This window comes from Carettochelys insculpta, chromosome 8 (genome assembly GCF_033958435.1).
Source record: "Carettochelys insculpta isolate YL-2023 chromosome 8, ASM3395843v1, whole genome shotgun sequence".
Lineage (NCBI taxonomy): Eukaryota > Metazoa > Chordata > Testudines > Carettochelyidae > Carettochelys > Carettochelys insculpta.
In genome coordinates this window covers 61,125,120-61,142,209 of record NC_134144.1, presented here as the reverse complement: position 1 = coordinate 61,142,209, position 17,090 = coordinate 61,125,120, and the positions used below count along the sequence as shown (strand labels likewise).

Sequence of the window (17,090 nt, the reverse complement as noted above, 5' to 3'; positions counted from 1 at the left end):
TTGGAAGTTCCGGAGCCAGCAGTCATTGTCCCACTCGCCGAGCACCAGCCGCTCCCACCAGTCCATGCTCATGGGGTATTTCCACAGCTGGCAGCGTGTGCAGTGGGGGGAGGGGGGGGCTGAGAGGTCAGCAAGGTCTGGGGCTGCTTCCTTATCCCCCGAGGACAGCTCATCTTTGTGAAATAAAAGATGGTCAGCTGCTTCCTGCATTGTTCTGAGCAGGGCAACCACTGCTCCTCCAGGGGCGGGTGTGTGGGCCTCTGGCTGCTGCTGCTGCTGCTGCTGGGGGTCCATGCTGCTGCTGGGGGTCCATGCTGCTTACATGGGGTGTGCATGCCCGTGGCTCTGCAGACCGCGTGCTGTGCAGGCTGAGTGTGTCTGGGAGGGGCCCTTTAAGGGAGTGGCTTGCTGTTGCCCCAGAAGTGCTAGTCCACCCTGTGACCCTATCTGCAGCTGTTCCTGGCACCCTTATTTCGATATGGGCCACTTTGGTGAGTAGACGCTCCCCTGCAGCGCCTACTTCGATGTAGTGCTGTCCAACGTCGACGTTGAACATCGACGGCACCAGCCCTGGAGGATATGTAGATGCTATTCATCAAAATAGCTTATTTCGATTTCGCTACATTGAAATAAGCTATTTCGATGTAGCATCCCAGTGTAGACATAGCTATAAAGCTACAACAGTGGCTTAGAACAGCTCCACTTCAACTGTGGGCAGTGAAGTGAAGAGTCTAGAAGAAAACATCTCAATCTGCAGCTCAGCCATTTAGCTAATCCCAGTTGCAGAATTTGGCCTCTAATAGCTGCTGTTTTACCTGGAAGTGTTTTCTTCTTCATCTTCTGCCCCAGAATTCTGAAACATGTCAGTTTGAGGATGAGCCTTCAAGCATTTAATGGCCTTCAAAATCATGTCAAGTTAATTACTGTGATAGTCAGTAACATGTAAAACAGAGTAAGAACATTTTCAAACTTAAACATGTTTTTAGAGTCTTTGATGCAACCTTAATGTACACATCTGCCATGAGAATCAGTCAAAAGGTATTGAAATAATAATATATTACTATTGTTTCTTGTTTTCATTTACTTTTAAAATAAATTCTAGGTGACCCTAGTGGGTTCCCAGGATCGCTTCTTGCTGCAACACAAGAGAAGTAGTTTTAGGACAAAAATACTTTCAATTTTCATACTTAGACATTTAAGATTAAAAGGTCTAGATTCATAATTGGATGCTGGAGTTGGCATTAGGACTAATCCCTTAGGTTGCTTTCACTCACTAGAGTGACAGATCCTCAGTGGGTGTAAATTGGTATAGGTTCATTGGCATCAGAGTGAAGTGAAAGAATTACAACAGAGAGACAGCCTTTTTGTTTTGAAAGAATTACAGATTACAACTGATGTCAGGGAATGATGCTAATCTACACAAGCTGAAGAGCTGTTTTACGGAGTTCTCTCTGTATGCCACAATTACCCAAAATCACTGCATGGCAAGAGCAGCAAGCAGAACTGGGTAGAACTAGTCTATTAACTGTTTTCTCCATTGTACACACACCAGATCCCACTTGCAGATACGTGTTTTTTGAAAGCTACACTGAACAGATTATCTAGAAATCATTCTATTACATAAAACCTCAAGTGAGTCTCAGGATATTGCAGTTATTTGACTAACCAAAAAGTTAGAAGTTTCTTCTCAACTTCCAAAACCTCTGAGATAAACCTCCTCTCATGGGGCTGGCATGCTTCCACTCTATTTCTTGGTGTAACAACTGTACCTCTACCCACTAAAACAGGCCCTGGCTGCTCCATTATTTGACCAGCCACAAAAAATTTAAATAGCTATATGGGACATCAGAAGTTCAAATTGCACTGTGAATATCAAGAAAGCCACAAGATCAGGTAAGGCTCAAGGAAATTCTTCCAGTAGTGACCAGACTTAAAGCTACTAACTGGTCTCCACATAGAAGACGTGCCATGCTTCGGGATCAAGAACCTCTTGGCTTTCCTCTGAAGAAACTCAGCTAGGTGTCATGGTTAATACTGTGGTGGAAAGTCAAACCACATTTCCCTGAATTTAGAAGAAAGAAGATTACTTAGATTGGGATAGTTGATAGTATGAATCTAATTTTTTTGTAGTGTATGTAGGTAAGATTTTTTGTTCTATTCTTCCTTTTATTTTATTAATAGGGACCTTTTCATCAAAACAGGGTACTACCCCTGGATATGTGCTGTTTACCCCTCAGTTTGAAATCATAATTCTCTCCAATTACTTGAGAGCAGTTGATTGTGTTGGCAGAAAAATGGAAGGTGACATAGAAGTGATGCACATATTTGTAACCTCATTCTTAGCCCTAAGCAGAATGTGTCTCTGCCCCCTGCACATACATCCTCCCACCCCAAGCAGGAGCCTTGGCAAGTAATTGTCACTCAAAGTCACATTTTCACCTGTATTTCTGAGGGAAGCAAAGACAAGGAAACAACTTCAGTCACTGACAAGGCGTCGCACATCACACCTGGCCATCTCAAGTGGCCAACATGCAGCTGGCATAGAGCCTACTCTGAACGTTTGTACCTGGGGAGTTAGCAGTCAACATGCTGTGTCCACTGTAAATGGCAGACTGGGAACAAGTGACCTGAGTGGGCTTACCACATACTCCCAGTGAGGGACAACCCATTTATTTCCTTGTGTAAGCAAACTAGGGCTAGGCAACTAAAGTAAAATATGGAGTGCAAATGTTTTTAAATTAAAAAGAAACTCAGATGGTAGGTGAGTATGTAGAATGAATTGTGTGTGTACATCATATAATGACTACAAAATTAAAAATGCAACATTGAACACACTAGGAAGGATTGAATCTACCATGGAGGCAGCTAGTGCACAATTTAAACTAAGTTTAGCATAGGGATATTTTTTCTGAATTTCATAAAATATATAAACTATTCATAGAAACACAGAATCATAGACTTGTAGGGCTGGAAGGGACCTCAGGAGGTCATCTAGTCCAGCTCCCTGTCTAAAGCAGGATCAACCCCAACTAAATCATCCCAGCCATGACTATGTTAATCTGGGATTTAAAAGCCCCTAGGGATGTAAATTACAGCACATCTCTTGGTAACACACTCCAGTGCTTCACCACCCACCTGGTGAAATAGTTTTTCCTAATATCCATCCTACACATCTCCCTCTGTAACTTCAGATCATTGATCCTTGTTCTGCCTCTGTCACCATGGAGAAAAGTCTGTCTCCATCCTCTTCAGGGTCCCCTTTCAGGAACTTTAAAGCTAATATCAAATCACCCCTCAGTTTTCTCTTCTGCAAACTAAATAAGACCAAATCGCTCTGCCTCTCCTCATAAGTCATGTGCTCCAGCCCCTTAATCATTTTCATTGTCCTCCACTGAACCCACTCCAATGCATCCACATCCTTTTCAATACTGGGAGAATGCTGTTTCCCAAACCACCACTGTCTGTCTGAAGACAATGCTTTCCATGCAGCCAATGTATTGAAACAAAGACATATAAATGGATATATCTCTCTGCACAGGGAATCTGGATTGTGCAGGTTTATTTTTACTTTGTGTGTGTGTGTGTGTGTGTGTGTGTGTGCACCATCTTTTGAATTTATATTTGTATAATTAAGCATTAAGGAAAAACAGTGATTTGAAAGAAAAATTCTGTAGTCCCATTACCTTATAATGTATTACTGTTCATAAGTCTTCTGCAGAGAGCATCTCCTTTCTCTTTCACAAATATGTACTGCACCTCATAAACTCAGAGAAGACTGCATCTATCATAGCCAATCAGTCTTCAATGTCTGATGCAATAATCCATTTGCTGATTACAACAGAAAAGCTAAAGGCTAAGGCCATATTTCCAGACGTAGACGAAACACTCTTCAGTAGCTGTGCTTTAAACTGTTTGTGCCTTTCAGATGACATTTGTTTTGTTTAGTCATCATGTATTCAATAAAATATTATGTACAATGTCCTCTTTCCATTATCTGAGCATGAGTATGAGTTTCGAGTTTTCCCTCAAAATGCGGACCTCTCAGAGCCTTTTCTCTAGACTTCCACCAACTTTGAAGCATTCTTGGGGAAAAAGAAAATTTTAAGAACTCAGAATCTGCTCCCTTTGACAGAGTTTTAAAATTTCATCCCATATAAAAATGTCACTTTTTCCACTTATATCATCACCTTTAGGATTTACTAACCTGGGGACACAAATGTATTCATTCTAAAGCAAAGTGTGGAATTTGAACATACTTCTTCACATTAAAATATGCAAAGGATTAAGTAGATGTCATAATCTACCCTTCTCCTTTATGAAAAAAGCCCTTCTGAACAGAATTGCGTTACTCTTAGCATTCTCTACACAAATTACTACTATAATTTTGTGCCAGAGATATTAATCATTTTGAAACATTTATCTCTTGGAAAGCCTGGTTACAGTAGACTAAATTATATCTTCCAAGAGAAAATGAAAGAATAGGTTTTCCCACTTTAGGCTGCATAATTTGCATGTCAATTAATGTTACCCTTTTGCATTTTAGGTTTTCCAACATATCTCAAGAAAGATCCCTCGTTCCTTAGTTTATCTAATAATTGACGCTGTGTTGTTACTCCACGACATCCAATTAACCAGGCAGCAAAGTAAAAACCCTACATTTGTTTACTTACAACAGCTACATCTTAACAATGACCCAGTTTGGGAATGATGATCTTAGTAGCAGGGGAAAAATCCTAGAAATTAACAGAGTTCACTTGCTTTGTTTAGTAAGTAGAGTTCGTAAATAGCATTTATAGCCATAGGTGCTTTATATTAGAATTTGCATGTGCCCATGAAATCTTGCCTGGAGATATTTTTGTTAGGAGCTTCTGTATGTCCATACCTATAGCCTATGACTGCTCAAGCTGCATGTCGGTCCAGTTCTTTCTCAACATCAGACCCTAATCAGATTCCAAAGCAGAAGGGAAAGATAGACAGCCCTATAGGTGCAAAACAACTTGCAGAACCCCATCATCTCCTTTAAGTTATTGTCCCTATGGATGTTCCATCTGAGTGTTAATTTGAAGTGATGATGCCCATTGCTCTCATTTGGTGGCACTAAAGACAAAAGAGTTTAGAGTGTGGTGGGAGAACAGCTGCCTTGATACCTTGGCCAGGACATGACACATTCTATGAGCCCTCTGGAAAGTAGGTGAGATTATAGCCAGAATCCACCAAACTGCAATGGTCTGGTGAAACAAGAGCCCAGTTGAGAGGCAAGACTACTTTGCCCTGAGTGGGAGTATGCAGGATATCCACAAAGAAATGCTTTTGTTTGTGGACTTGCTCCAAATGAACCTGTATTTCACAAAATCCTGAAGGGCAATGAAATCACCCGGCAAGGATAGTGAAAGGGACATATTTGTGGAAGATTATCATAATTTTTCTTCCTCTATTCTCAGCTCTTGTTCCTTTGATGGATTTTCTTGAGGAAGGTGAAGATCTTAAGGGCTTGTTGACTGAGAATCTTGGTAGGTCATTTTGCACAAGACACCCTGTAGATATGATCTCCATAATAAGGGTGAATCTGAGGATTGCTTTTGTGGGTGCAGTGACTCCAGCACTATCAGAGATTATACTGATGATGGACTTGGTTGTGCTGGAGAGAGCTACCTGAAGGCAAACAGAAGAATTTGCTGAACTTTTGAAATTTTGTACAAAAAATTTGAAATTAAGCCTGCCATGACAAATATTCCAAATCAATCTGATGAGACTGGAATGCTTTGATTTTTCATTTCAAAAATGTTTCTGTTTAGAGATTTATTGTATTTTATTATATTATAAATGACAAAATAAACCATTTAAATGCCCCAAATGCTGGTCTGGAACAATTGTAATTTTTAAGTAAGGACACGGATGCAACAATGGATGGTCACCCTCCATTTATGGAAGTGGGGCTCTGCATTGTAATGGAAAGATCAGAAAAGACTTTGGTAAGTGATAGCATGTAGCAGGCACTTGTTATGCAATGCTTAATTAAAATGTTAAATACACGCTCTTTGTATCTGAGTAGGGCAAAGAACATCTCATGATATTATGAGTGAGCAGATCTGAGAGTCACCAGAAACATTTTACAGCTGTTTCAGACACCTGCAGAACAAATGGGCTATGTTTACACTAAAGCGATCTGTCAACAGAAGTTACTGTTGAAAGATACCTTCCAACAACACTTTTGTTGACGGTTTGTGGCCAGACTGCAAAGCAGATCAAAAGAGTGATCCACTCTATAGACAGAGAGCAGCTGGATTGCACGGCTGCCCTATGGGCAAAACGGCCAACTGGAAGCACAGCAGACAGGGCTGCACAGTGACCCGGAAGCCCTGTCTGTCAGCAGAAGGCTCCCTGGAATATCCAGACTGGTTTTTTGTCAACAGATTTCTGTGGACAGAGGCAGTATGCATCATGGGGGAGTGGCAGGATGCTGTTGATAAAAGTGCTGCATACTGTCAATGTACTATCGACAGAAAGCCCTGGGAGTGTGGATGCTTCCTGGGTTTTGGTGATAAAACTAAGTGTAGACATAGCGATGAAGAATTGATGCTCTGAATCCAACACCAGAATTAACTTACCAGGAAAATGTGGAAGCATAAAGGAAGCTTTTCAAACAGCATTTGATTTTTGTGTATCAGACTGTACAAGTTGAAGCTACACAAATTCAGATTGGAGATAAGATGTATGTTTTAACAGTGAGAGCATTGGAACATATTTATAAACTAATAACAGTGTGGAAGTAAACATGAATATAAATATTGTTAAAAATTTGGGAAAATATATGCAAAAACAAACTGCTTTATAAAGTTAGCCCTCTCTCTGTCTATTATTGCAGGCTGTGAAACTAATTGTGCATACTGCATATACAAAAAGTAAAAATAATTTGCAGCAGTTTTTAAGAGCTAGCATATTTACTTCTGTGTATGGCAAGCTATACATAAATTTACATGTAGGTGCTTTTCCCATGGATTACACATTTATATAGCACATACAAGTTTGAAAATGTATCTCATAGCATCATTTCCAACAGCAGAGTAAGCCAGACTGCTTGGTGTATTTTTCAAACAAGTGCATATGGAGAAAAATATATTTTCTGCTTGGAAAAACACTCTTTTATCTTTATAACACTGGATTGCTACTGAGTCTCTGAACCACACCCTGCTACATATCTAGTTGAATCAATCATACCCTACTGAGAGAGAATCTTTCAACCATTGTAGAAATGATAATCACATCTCACTGCTTTTACAGCCTGTTGCATTTCTGATTCTACTGATTGTGTGATCTGGAGAGAAAAAAAAATGAAAAGTAGAGTGAGAAAAGATTTATTTTGTTATTTAGCAGACCTTTCCCTGATTGTCATAGATTTACTTCCTACAATACATTATCTATTATTTTGGACAGGCGACCTTTACAATTTTCAAGTAGTTGAATTTTATCCAGTTCTTTAGGGACTCTTTAACCCTATGAAACTGAGGTTCTTAGCTCAACTAAGCTCTCTCATGGTCAAATAGAAGAAACTTCACATGTTATGTGACATTTGATTGGTTGTGTGAACCTCACAAAAATACAATAGAATGCATTGAAAAAACAGAGACATATTGCAGGGTATTTTCAGATATAAAAACTCCAGACATTCTGAGCCTGATTCTGACACCCTTACTTGCCTTAATTAGTCCACAGTTAGTTCTATTGCTTCAATGGAACAACTTACACAATAAGATGCTGCTCAACATTAAAAAGGGAGCCAGACTTGGGTGGTCTCTTAAGAAAAAGGGAAGAACATTCAACCTAATGAATCTAAGAATGTCAGAGGTCCTATTAACTGAACTATCAAGTTTCCCTTCTTGTCCTCCTTCCCCCACCCAATATGTGAGTGGAAATAAAAATTGTTTCTTTTTGGCCATGTTCTTTTTCCAGTGATCTCCCTAAAAATTAATGTTATGGAACCTCGCTAATTAGATTGCCCATGGACAAATTCCTAGATTTTCTACTATTGATGATGCAGTGTAAAGAAAGAGCAACTATTTTAGTATTAGAGGGTAGCCGAGTTAGTCTGTATCTTCAAAACCAACAAGAAGTCCTGTGGCTCCTTACAGACTAACAGATATTTTGGAGCATAAGCTTTCATGGGCAAAGACCTGCTTCTTCGTATCCATGCAACTGTTTTAGTAGTTTGGTGTTGTTTTGGTTTTTTTTTTGTCATTTCTTTTTGCAAAAGTTTTAGATGTTTCGGCTATTATTTTTGATAGTGCATGCTAAAATTTTGGAAACCTATCACCATCTGCATTGGAATATTTTAATGAATTTATAATAGCCTTGATTAATGTGCTAGAACTTTATAACTCTCAGGAGATGCTGGTCTTGCTCACGAATGGGAATTCTGAAATTATTTAAAAGAACACGGAGCTTATTTAACTGAGGTCTACATTACTTCCTGTAATAAATACAGCATAATCCAATATTTAGGTGATTCCACGGTGCAAGGCTGTTGAGAATTCATTTGGTATTTTTAGCCATGTCATAAGGATTTGTGTATCTTTTAAGTATCAGAGGTTGAGGGTGGGGTGCCTTTGTGTTTTCCTTTTGGCCTAAAGGATCTCTGAAGGTGCAAATCCCGAAAGTATATAAATGAAATTAAATTTGCATAGACACAATCCTGTTTTCACATTTTTGTCATATGAAAAGGGAACTATTTATCGCAACCAGTTTTGGCACACGCTGGTCTGTGCAACAAATAGATGCATTGCCAGAGAAGAACAAAAAAAAATCAGCTGTTGGGTTTATTTTCTATTTGCTGCATCTCTGCTATATCTACATCTATATTACACCCTTAAGAAAGCTGAATGCAAATTATTGCTGAAAATGGAAGAAGGCGATGGTCTGGACATCTGAAAGGTGTACTGAACACATGCATGTCTTAAGAGTAATCTGTACAAGCATGGGCACTAGGGCTGCAGGAGGTGCTGCAGCAACCCTACACTGTGCACAGGATCCCAGCCACCAGCCCCATACCCCAGTCCCACATCACTGCCTCTGGGGATCCCATCTGCCAGTCCTGCACCCAGCTGTGGCCCTGGCCTTTACTAGCCTAGCGTAGATGAGCCCAAATATAAATGTGATTTTGTAACACAGTGATTATAATTTTGTTATTTATTCTTTTTTGAAGGCTATAATTTCTACAAAAAGCAAATTATTGGAAAAAAAAGTCTATGGGTGAAAGTAGGTGCACTGTAAATACAAGTCAGTGTATGTGAATTCTAAGTTATGTATGTGAAGTAGAAACAAAAGGGTTAAAAAGTTTTGTAAAATAATTAGTTATTGCATAACCACAGTGTAATTATACTATAATTGCAGTGTTACTACAATATGATTAGTCACTTTATTGTAAAAGGTATTCCAGAATTAGAGAGGTGACCATATAGGCAATGGTGAATTGGAAAAACAGAACAAAAAGGAATATAAATAATTCTTTAGTAGCAATTCCAGAACTTGCAGCTGGTGATGGCTATCTTACATGAAAGTGAAAGTAATGCCTACATTACATACGTAAATAAATGCCTGATTTCTGGCTTATAGACAGGAAGCTACTTACTTAAGCATATATCTTGATTAAAGTTAGAATCATGCTTAGATACTTTGCATTCTGGTGGGTGAAAAATCTATTCAGCAGGGTACAAGAGCACCAATGCATTATTTCTGTAGACTTCTTGGTCCACCTCCATTGTGTCCCTGCACTGAGGCTTTCATCATGGTGTGTAAGGGTTACTCAGGCAAATGGTCCACTTGCAGAACCCAAGAACAGCCCATGAATCTGCTACTCTGTCCTTCCCAGGAATTCTCATTGACGTCAATGACAGTTTTATGTGTACATCAACCAGCAAATTCTCACCTGATGTTGTAATCCAATAATACATCAGAGGCACCATCGAAGTGAGTCTCAGGTATGCTACAAACTAACAGATTTATTGGCACATAAGCTTTTGTGGGCAAAGACCCACTTCATCAGATGCATCCGATGAAGTGGGCCTTTGCCCATGAAAGCTTATGCTGCAATAAATCTGTTAGTCTACAAGGTGCCACAGGACTTGTTGTTGCTTTTGCAGATATAGACTAACACAGTTATCCCTGTGACACTTTTCAGATATGCTAGTTAGAATTCTAATGACTAGTTTTAATATGCCACTAACAGCTGTATGTGCAGGAAAACAATTTGAATCTGTATGGAAAATCCATGGTAATATGAAATTGGAGCCACCTGAGTTAAAACTTGATACGAAAGGCTTCCTGAGTTTGCAGAGCTTAATTTGCTAAATGACCATACTGTAATGTCTTGGAAAGTTTCCCTCCAGCTGAAAAAAGACTATCACAGGTGTTTGTTTCGTGTAGATGCCCACCAGCAGCATTTGTGCTTAGCAAACTAGATATTAAGTTAGTTTCATACTGAAATAATAAATTCAGGAAGCACTCAAAAGGTGAAAAACTCTCTCTTCCCTTCTTTCCCATACACCCATTGCAATTACATTTAGCAACCACACATTTTCATATTTTCAGTATCCCTCCGGAGGAGAAATTACTGCCTTCTGAATTCTAAATGTGTGCTGAATGCATAGCAACTTAACAGGAGAGATCTTAAGCTATTGACATCTTGCAGTTAGTGATACTCTCAGCAGAAATGATAAATCTCATCAGAGAGAAAAGGAAAATGCTCAGGCCCCATCCATATAGAGGCAGTAACTCCTTATTATTACGGATAGCACTTTCCAGATTCTGCTTCATTTAAATCAGGTTACGAAAAATGCAGCCAAATTAAACAGCAAGTTTACCCTTTGAAAAAGTCATTACATTATGATTCTATCATTAACATCCTGTGAAAAGAAGTGGAATTGATTTTTGCAAATTAATTTTCTTTTTAGTTGACTAACGTGATATGTGTACATACTGTTTATCAGATTGCTTCCCCACAGGGTCTGGAATGGGAAGAAACAGAAGGCATGATATTGCATTTGAGTGCCACTTGTTAGTGTGGCAAAAAGTGGCAAAGTAGCCAGGGTCTGTTAGAAAAAGTGTTGCTATTCAGGAGTGTTTGTGAAGCAGAGAAATTAAGACAGAATCTAGTCTTACCCTTAATAGAGATGCAGGCTCCCATTCAGTAGGAATATATACATACTTTATGGACTGTTTGTGGTCACATTGAAAACAAGGCAAGCTATTACAGAGCATGATCTCTTTGTAGGATTGGAATCTTATGTTCTTGAATGTCTGAAGCTAGACATTTTTGCAGATTTAACTTAGACACTTTGTGCTTATTGCATAGGCAGGTATCAGGAGCTAATGTTCTATACCTGATCATAGGATGAGGCCTCTTTTACTGTAGATCTGCAGAAATAAAAATCTATGTAACTGAATAAATATGATTGGCCTACTGAGACAAATCAAGGAACAACTTTTATCCTGCAGCAACTGACAGATGATCCTGAGAAACCCCAAAAGATAAGAGTCATTTTGGTTTGCAGACTAATCTTGCTTCCTTTGGGTCAAAGGGAAAACAGTCATCGACTTCAGTTTTCCCACATAAGGGCCTTACATGAATTATCAATGTCCTGATGGAGAAATCACCTGCGGAAGAATGGTTATGTGCATGTGTAAGTTTGCACTGATTACTCAATTGGAAGGAAAATCATCATAAAAGGAATCTACCTGACTGCATTCTGTCTTAAAGGAACTTAAAGCAAATGTTCATTTAACTGCAGCTTCCCCAGTTGCATTCCTGTTCTGCCTGTTGAGCTTTCTTCCATTTTTATGATCGAGTCAATAGTTAACTACTGATATTGAACAGACCGACCTAAAGGGGTACTGCCAAGGCTGACAGATACAAAATGTACTAATCTTTGTAAATACAAATTAAATGATCCTTCTCTTTCTCTGCCCCCACCCACACATATACGATATACAGTAATCCCCTCAAAATACATGATTTCAGTTTGAGCTTAACTTGCATTAATGTGAGTTAAGTGCAACTCAAAACCCCACTCGCCCTGGCTCAAACCATTGCCCCCTCCAGCCTCACATGGCCCCGGTTCAACACCTCCTGCCCCGGTTCAACAGCCCTCACCCCACAGCTCAGGCTCACCCCTCCCACCCATGTGTGACCAAGGCTCAGCTGAACATCCTTGCAGCCCTAACCCACCCAGCCTTAGCCCCCATAATCCCCTCCCACCACCAGGCTTAACCTTCCTCAACTGCCCCCCACAACCCCAGGACTTACCTTTCAAAAGGAGCTCCAGGTGCTCCTGCTGCTTCCCCAGTTGCAGAATGTGTGTTCAGCCAGGGAAAAAAGCCATCCCCTGCCAAATTCAAGTTATGCGAGGGTTCATGGGAACCCAACCGTCACAGAACTCGAGGGACTACTGTATAATATTTCACTTTTAATTCCTTTGACACTGATTTAAATGAAGCTGTACCATCTTACACTTGTTGAGAATCAGACCTTATGTTTAAGTATCTAGCTGAATACCAGTCATGCCCCAGACTGAAGACTGAAAAACAGAACATTTCCATTGATGTCAGTGAGTGTCAGGTAATGCCCATAGACAGGTTCTTTAGCTTTGGCCATTGAAACACAATAAACAGAGGATCCTCCTGTGTATTCTGTGCAACTGAGGGTCGATATTAAAGGGCTGGATTCTGTTTTTAGTACACTGGTCCCATGTTTGGTGATGGTTTGGAGCTGTACAGTCACTGGGGAACCAACTCATTGCCTCCTCATTCCTTTGGGGTGGTTTAAGGAATAAATTCCTGGGCTACAGTTGTCCCAGGCACATGCACAGTGGTGGGGTGGAAGTGGGACTAGAAGATGGGGCCCAATGAACTCTTTTTCTCCCAGAGCTCTAATTCACAAAAATACAATCTAGCTCATGATCAGTCTTATGTCTGTTGTGTATTTGTTCATTCACATGCCACATTTTCATTCAAGGACATAATTTGTTGTGAGTTCCTTTGCTGGGAGTGCCCATACCAATGCCACCCTTCAGCTTTAATCCTACAGCTAACCAATGATCATTTTGTAAGACTCTCACATGGTTTCACTCCTGGCAAAAGGCATTAGTGGTAGAACTTCCATAGTGAGAAAAGATTGGCAAAACTCAGTTGCAGGCTCTGCCAAGGCAGTGGTAAGGGATCAGAACTTTTAGACTTACAGAATTTAAGGCAAGAATGGGTCATTAGATCATTTAGTCTGAGCTCCTGTCTAATATAATCCATTAAATTTCACCCAGTTTATCCCTGTTTGAGCTCAATCACTTAAGTCTGGTTAAAGCATAATGTGTCCGCTATAGCATATCTTCCAAAAAGACACCTAGTCATGACCTGAAGATGCAAAAGATGGACAAACCACCACTTTCCATGCTACTTTCCTTTTGAATTTCCAGTAGTTAATTGACTGCACTTTTAAATTGAGGTTATTTTCTAATTTAAATTTGTCTGACTTCAGCTTCCATGCATTGGCTTTCTTTATTAGATTAGTGAGGTCTATAGTGCTTGGTATTTTCACCCTATGAAAGTACTTAGACAATGTAATCAAGATAATTCTCACTCTTGTTTTTGATAACTTAACCAGATTAATTTCATTCAGTGTCTCTGTAAGGAATTTTCTCCAGCTGTCATAATTATTCAGCATCCTTTTAAAAATGTGGACATCCAAGCTGGAGATTTTGTACCAAAAATTAGATACCTCTGGAAGGGAACATAGCATGACCAAGCCAGCTGTGGGATGCAATTCTGATTCAATATGTTCTTTCTGGCTGCAAAGTTAACAGCCTCTTAGACTCCACAGGAAAGAACAACAGCATCCTCCTAAGAGGCATAGTGTCTCACAGGAATAGGCAGGTATAATTTATAGTTCTCCTTGCTCCTAGTGAATCTAGACACAAGTGTTATAAAACCTAGAGATAAAATATCTAGATCTTTATGATGATGCTGAAATGTGTCTCTCCATATGATGGAACGAGGCTCGAGAGAGAGATGAAAGCTCATCTCTGTAGCCGCTGGTACATAAGTAAATATTTGTCTTTGATCCAGCATTACTGAAGTTGTTAATGAATGTAGATATTAATGGACATTTTAGACCCCTTAGTAACCTGGACTTCCTAATGTTATTCTCCCCGGTGTAAACTGTACAGTGTTATTTAATGTATTGTTATGTTCTTAGTCTCTGCTAACTTCCTTCTCATGATCCTTTCTCCAAAGAACTTCAGTCTAATTTTGTGTCTGATGCAATGAGGTGACATGACAAACACCACAGAGGGGACAGATGAGGAGGGTTGCTACGATAAGATCATCCAGCTAGTGAGTTTGGGTAAGTCAAAATTATCTGTTGAGGCTGATTGTTTAATCATGTGGGGAGTACTTAAAAAGTCTTAGTTTTGTGCCACTTTCATACAGCTGTTATGATGACCAGTTTCATTCTTGCCAGCAAGATTAGTTCTATTTTTAAGCATGTGAATAGAGCACTCAAGCAGATGAGAGGAGTGGTATTCATCAATGGCACACCATATTGTGCCTCATTCTAAGCATGTAACGTAATGCTGTCATCCCAAAAGCACCTCTGTGAATTAGCAACATGATAAATCTTCATTTTGTTGCATTTTTCTTGGACATATTTGGTGCTTTCTACCTTTCCAGAGGAAGTTTTATACATATGATCTGTATTTTTTCTTTTTTTCTTCCCCATTAGTGTTAAGTGGAAAAAGAATTGGCAACACTTTAAAAGTACATAGCAGGCACGTTTGTGGGGAAGTATACCTTGTTAATAGATTAATCCTATCCCACAACCAACAGGACAAGTGGTCTTGTTGTTTACGAAGGTTCTAATTAGTATTTCGAAGCGGTGGGGATGCTGTTTTGAAAGATGTCCAACTGTGAGTACTTCCTCATCCAAGTACCAAATATCTCTAGGGGAACTTAAATCTGAAAGTCACCAGGTAGCATCTCTTTTATTTATACTGCCAGTAGGATATTTTGCAGCTTGATTAAAGAGCCAACTGCTCTCCAGGCTGATTGCAAAGATTCTGGTGCAAAGGATAGTGTTTTGAGGTGAAGAATTCATAGCCAAAAATTAATCTGCAGAGAGGTGAGGCTTTCTGTCCATGTGGATTGACTGTGGCATGGAACCAAAGGGTGACAGTTTCATTCAAAAAGTTATGGCCTTAAGCATATGGTATAGGAATCAAGCCTAATGGTAAAATTCTGAGATCCTGACTCAGTTTGAATTTTACCTTGTACCAGCAGTGTTCTCATAGAAATCCATAGCACTGCTTGTGTAGAAAGGAGTTAGTCACTGTGAATAGAGGTACTAGAATCAGTCTCATGCAATCCTGATCTCCAAAACTAGGCCCTAAAGTGAAGTCCTCCAGAATCTGGGGCATAAATTTTACAGAACCGTAGTCAAACGACTTCTCTAGACTGGTATTGAGAACAGCCTCTGAGTTGTTTTCCTGAGATAATGACTATCTAAGGCTCTTCTAAGACAGCTGCTGACTGCTTAATCTAAAATTAAAGCAAATCAGTTCATGTGAGTAATATAAGGGGAGTGGAACCAGCACATATGCATATGGCTATGATATTTCTTCTCCCCTTTAAGTGAGATGTAAGACCAAAGGAAGAACATTATGCAGTGTCTCTCTCCCTTTTTACAGAAAACAGCTATCACTCGATTCTTTAGGGGAACAGCTTATATACTCTCCTGCAACAAGGGATCATCAACATTTTACATCTTTTATGTAACAATAGAGAAAGGTATTTTTCTATGACTGAGATCTTTGATGGCCTGCGGGTGTTTGGTTCTAACAGCTCATATGTTCCTTCTATTCTTTCTCTGCCTGTAAGGTGGTAGATACATCTTGGCAACTGGTGATTAATCATCAAACAAACTATCAAGGGAAGTGATGGATTCCCCATCCCATGAAGTCTTCAAAGTGTGACTGGATGTCTTTCTGAATGGTATTCTTAAGTCAACCAGAAGTTATTGAGATTAATACAATAATAATCAAGTGAAATTCTATGGCCTGTACTGTTCTACTGGTCCCATCTGGCCTTAAAAACTGTGAATTTATGAACGAGGCTCAAAACCATCAACCACCATGCCAAGCTCTCTATAGCTACGTCTACACGTGAAGCAGACATCGAAGTAGCTTATTTCGATGTGGCGAAATCGAAATAGACTATTTCGATGAATAACATCTACACGTCCTCCAGGGCTGGCAACGTCGATGTTGAACATCGATGTTGCGCAGCACCACATCGAAATAGGCGCTGCGAGGGAACGTCTACACGCCAAAGTAGCACACATCGAAATAAGGGTGCCAGGCACAGCTGCAGACAGGGTCACAAGGCGGACTCAACAGCAAGCCGCTCCCTTAAAGGGCCCCTCCCAGACACAGTTGCACTAAACAACACAAGATCCACAGAGCCGACAACTGGTTGCAGACACTGTGCATGCAGCATGGATCCCCAGCTGCAGCAGCAGCAGCCAGAAGCCCTGGGCTAAGGGCTGCTGCCCACGGTGACCATAGAGCCCTGCAGGGGCTGGAGAAAGAGCGTCTCTCAACCCCTCAGCTGATGGCCACCATGGCAGACCCCGCTATTTCGAAGTTGCGGGACGCGCAACGACTACACGGTCCCTACTTCGACGTTGAACGTCGAAGTAGGGCGCTATTCCCATCCCCTCATGGGGTTAGCGGCTTCGACGTCTCGCCGCCTAACGTCGATGTTAACATCGAAATAGCACCCAGCACGTGTAGCCGTGACGGGCGCTATTTCGAAGTTAGTGCCGCTACTTCGAAGTAGCGTGCACATGTAGACACGGCTTATAACAGCTCCTGAGCCAACCTCAGGGCAGTCTATCAAGGAACACAGCACAAAACCCAAACTAGATGTATGTTCTAAAATTAAATTTCACCAACCAAGTAACAAATGTGAACTCCTAAAGCAATAGAACAACATTATCATTGAGTCACAAACAGTCCCCTTGGGCACTCCAGTATATCCTGCCATCTGCGCAA

At 40.3% G+C, this 17,090-nt stretch overlaps 1 long non-coding RNA gene across 1 annotated transcript in view; it reads left to right on the top strand.

The window, feature by feature from the left end:
• Positions 1-16,174, top strand: part of LOC142016639 (uncharacterized) — a 218,654-nt gene extending 202,480 nt beyond the window's left edge. The window contains exons 3-5 of the long non-coding RNA XR_012646347.1: positions 14,278-14,386; positions 15,726-15,825; positions 15,916-16,174. This is a non-coding gene — a long non-coding RNA (uncharacterized LOC142016639). The remainder of the gene's footprint in view (positions 1-14,277; positions 14,387-15,725; positions 15,826-15,915) is intronic.
• The last annotated feature ends 916 nt before the right edge of the window (positions 16,175-17,090 follow it).